The 4,682-nt window shown below is 44.9% G+C and overlaps 1 non-coding gene across 1 annotated transcript; it reads left to right on the forward strand.

Annotated features, from left to right (window-relative positions):
* The first annotated feature begins 4,077 nt into the window (after positions 1-4,077).
* Positions 4,078-4,183, forward strand: LOC141616221 (small nucleolar RNA R71). Its single transcript, XR_012530579.1, has one exon. It is a non-coding gene; the product is annotated as a small nucleolar RNA R71 (small nucleolar RNA).
* The last annotated feature ends 499 nt before the right edge of the window (positions 4,184-4,682 follow it).

The following is a 4,682-nucleotide window of genomic DNA, read 5'->3' on the forward strand; positions in this document are numbered from 1 at the left end:
TTACCTGCGGGTAGTCTGGGTGAGAGTCGAGGGAGTTATCCCCTCGAACAGTGACTGTGCCAGAAGGAGCAGCTGAAGTAGAAGTGCTAGGAGCTGGCGTAGAACGGGAACGTCCACGACTTCGGCCCCGGCCTCTAGAACCCGAAGTAGAAGCCCGTCCAGTGACGGTGCTAGGAACTAAGGCCGCTCTAAAGGCAGCTGCAACTGCAGGGGAGTCCGCCACATGTGTGAAAACAGCGGCTGGAGGAGAGGATGTGGATGTTGTGGCCACCACTGAAGAAGAAAGACTAGCAGCAGTGCTAGCAGCGGTGGTGGCCGTAACTGAAGTGGCAGCCGAAACAGAGCTAGCGGCAGTGCTAGCTGGCGTAAAAACAGTACCGACAGCTGAAACTAGGAACACGGGAGTGCTGACCGGTGCGGAGACGGTAGTAACAGCAGGGACTACCGCCTCAGACAGAGACAAAGATGGACTGGCAGAAGAGATCGACGAAGGCATTGAGCTAGAATCCATCCTGAATAAATAGGGCAGGGGAATTGATAAGAAAACAGCGGCTAAACAGCATGAAAACCAGCATGGTAACGGCATGACGATCCCCAAACAGTCGAAAAATTCGACTACAGCCCGAAAATTCCCAAAATTTCCTCAAAATTTCGAATTGAAGCATGTAAACAGCGATAGGGGCGGGGTAGCAAGCATCAACAGCAGCAACTAAACAACAAATGAAGTTGACTAAGCATATGACAGCATCAAAGAACCAAGCTTACAGTCGAAAATTAGGTTTCAGTCGAAAATTTCGACTGTAAAGACCCCTAAAGGCAAATTTCGCGCAAAATTCGAATTTAAACAAGTAAAAATCAATGAGGATACGGGATTAAACATCAAGTAAGCTGAATTAAACATGGAAACGAAATTTTAATCAAAAATTTCAACCCAAAACTGAAATCGAAACCCTAATTCCTAATACACTTCATAAAAGGCATAATTACTGAAATTAAAATGCAATGAGGTGTAGGAATTACTTACTTGATGCTAGAGATCCTACAAATTGCAATTAATCCTCAAACAATAAGCAAAAATGGCGATTTTTTGATCGAAAAACTGCAAACCCTAATCCCACTATTAAACCGTGTAAAATAGCAGAGATCAAGGGGAAAACAGAGGGCTTTGAATGATTAATTCACAAAGAGCAAAATATAGGTGACGGATTTGGCAAAAGGGCAAGAAATATGAGGGATTTGGGGGTGTTTTTAATCGCAAATAGGAAGAGAAGTCGAAATAATGGGGGAAAATGAAATAAGAAACAAAAAGAAGGAAGTTAAGGAAAAACTCCCTGCATCTCTTGCGATTTCACTCGATCGAGTGGTTTAGAACTGCTCGATCGAGGACTTTGTGGATCTATCTACTCGAACGAGTAGAAATTTACTCGATCGAGAACTCCCCATTTCTGCTTTACTCGATCGACTGATATGGCATTACTCGATCGAACAGAATCCACTCGACCGAGTACAAAAAGTACTCGATCGAGCTCTTTTTCCTCGTGTAAGCTCCTTAATTCGTCATTCTTCCTTTGAATTTGCGTAAAATTTCCCAAACCTGCATAGAAACACTCGCAAAAATATCCCAAAATACCAAATACGCAAAGTAACAGTCTATAGTCTCTATCTACGCTAAAAAAAATTGTCTAAATTCTAATTTTCCTAATTAAAAGCAATAAAAGAAGTTCAACGGAAAATTAAAAATTTTTTATACAAGATGGTGCACGGGGCATTTCCCCGCTGACTTCCCAAAGCAATTCAGTAGCCCCTCAGAGGGCTCCTGACTGGAGGACGTCACCTCAGCAACATTGATCGTCCTCTTCAGCTTCCATGAGCTTGAACTTGAATCATTAGGGGGGGAATAGTTCACATCCACATATGCGCGAACTTTTCTCACCCTTGCTCCTTTCTCACCGGCTTTAACTCTATCACTCCCACTTTGACTGACATTAATTGCACAATGCCCTTTGACAGCTCCTTCATCGTTTTCATCTGTACCTGCAGCAAGGAAAACAGACGAACTTTCCTCCTTTTTGCTCTCAATCTGAGGCGGAGGGGTCACAATAGCAGCACAATGCTCCACATTTTCATTTGGAGTGTCAATAATGGGGTCAATAGAAGAGAGGGCATTGCAAGGCTGAGCTTGCATGGGAGCCCTCCAGAACTTAGACTGATGGAATATCAGCTCCTCGTCCCCAACCTGAAAAGTCAGTCTCTTTCCCCCGACGTCTATTACTGCACGGGCAGTGGATAAGAATGGTCACCCTAAAATAATAGGGGTATGTGCATCTTCGGGGATGTCAAGTACAACGAAGTCAACGGGAATAAAGAACCTCCCGATCTTAACAGGTACGTCTTCTATTACACCTAGTGGCCGTGATATGCTACGGTCGGCCATCTGGACAGTCATGTTGGTGCAATTAAACTTTGTCAAACCAAGTATCTTAGCCAGAGACAACGGTAGGACACTCACGCTAGCGCCAAGATCGCATAACGCGTTATCAATAAAATGGGTACCAATATGACACGGAATCGAAAAATTACCCGGGTCTGACTGTTTGGGAGGTAACTTATTCTGAACTAAGGCCGTCCCTACCTCAGTCAAGGCTACCATCTCATTATCACTAATGTGCCTCTTACGCGATAAAATTTATTTCATAAATTTAAGGTAAGAGGGTACCTGTGTCAGCAGTTCGGCGAATGGCACAGTGACCTGCAAGCTTCTCAGGATCTCAGCAAATTTGCCGAATTGTTGATTAGCTTTAGTACTCTGCAGACGCCTCGGGAAGGGAACCGTGATGGGTATCTCGTGTCCCTTGTTTCTCTCTTCCAACGTGTCAGCCGGATCAAGCTCTGTATCATTTGGACGCTTCTTTCCTCTCGAACGAGGTCTTTCAGGTTATTTCTCACTCGATCGAGCACTAGCAGGCTCTCGATCAAGCTGTCCATTATCCATACTACTCGGTCGACCAAAATTCCCATTCGATCGAGTAGTTTCCTCAACAGCATCACTCGATCGAGTAGAAAATTCACTCGATCGAGCAGTTGGCTTTTCCTGTTCACTCGATCGAGTAGGAATTCCACTCGATCGAGCACTTTCTTCAGCAAATCTACTCGATCGACCTCCAGAAACTAGTCGATCGAGTACCTTCTTAGCCGTCAGCTCATTTCCTTTGACAGAACACTGTTCATCAGCTATTATTTCCTTTCCCGGGTCTGATTTCAACACTTCCGGTCCCTCATACGAACGACCGCTTCTCAAATTAATTAAATTTACCGTCTGATGTGGATTTTTGTCAATTTGTGACGGTAAATGACCCGGTTTCCTTGCAGATTGGTTCGCGGCTAACTAGGCAACTTGAGTTTCAAGTGCCTTGATAGAAGCATCTTTTTGTTGGTCGCATAACTTCCACTGCTTTGTCAAAGACTGCAGCATAGTCTTCAACTCCACCAGAAGACGAGGCACCTTGATTAGGTATAGGAAAGGAAGGAGGCTTCTGAAAGCCTTGTTGAGTCTTATGTGGAGGGACATTTGACTACTGCTGGTGTGGAGGAGGGGTAGGATTGAGCACATTTTGACTTGTCCACCTCAAATTGGGATGGACTGCCCCTTGATTATTATAATAGGAACCCCCTCCTTGCCTGTATTGTTGAAAGGTAAGGACCTGTTCCTTCTCTGTAAGACAGCCAACAGCAGTATGGCCGTCGTTGCTACCACACCTCTCACATGTGACGATCTCCCCTTTAGTAAGCATATGGACCGTCTGAGGCTCCCCAACAGAGTGTAACTCCAACTTGTCAAATTTAGCATTCATGGCTTCCAGTTGAGCCACAACTTGCTTATCGACTGCGTGAACTGTTCTAATACCATCCCTCGGGTTTCCATATTCAGCACTGTGGTTCGCCATCTCTTCAATAAGGGCCCATCCCTTATCATCGTCGGTATTCTCTTGGAATCTCCCATTAGATGCCGCATCAAGTATGGCTCTGTGATCATCATACAGCCCATTGTAGAACTGGCTGGACAGAAACCACGGGTCAAAACTATGGTGAGGAAGAGACCTCACCAACTTCTTAAAACGGGACCATGCTTTATAGAAAGTCTCAGCAGGTGCCTGCTTGAAACTCGTAATCTTTGCTCTCAGCTGATTGGTGCGCTGTGGAGGGAAATATCTCTTATAAAAAGCAAGAGCAAGGGTCTCCCAGTTTGTAACCCTCGCGGCCGTACGGTCCAAGTCAGTCAGCCACTCCCTGGCTGCATCAGTCAAAGAAAAAGGAAACAGAACTTCCTTAATCTTGTCTTGAGTTACCCCTTTTGTGGCGGGGATAGTGGAACAGTAGTCCGTAAAGACCTCCATATGCTTCCTCGTGTCTTCACCTGCCACACCTCTATAAAGATTTCTCTCCACCAGATTGATATAGGAAGGACGGATGTCAAATGTATTCCCATCCTCAGTCTGGAGATTGAAACCTTTATGAATATACGATGCTTTAGGCTCCGAGTGACTAGCAATGTTCGGCATCTTTATTGGTTGATCGGCAGAAATAGAAATGTCTTCTTCTAAAGACTGGTCTTCTGCGAAAAGAAAATGATGTAGCTCTGGCTCGAAAGTACTTAAGTCTTCCTTTCGTGATTCTCTTTGCAG

Source organism: Silene latifolia, chromosome 11 (genome assembly GCF_048544455.1).
Source record: "Silene latifolia isolate original U9 population chromosome 11, ASM4854445v1, whole genome shotgun sequence".
In the NCBI taxonomy this organism is placed as follows: Eukaryota; Viridiplantae; Streptophyta; class Magnoliopsida; order Caryophyllales; family Caryophyllaceae; genus Silene; species Silene latifolia.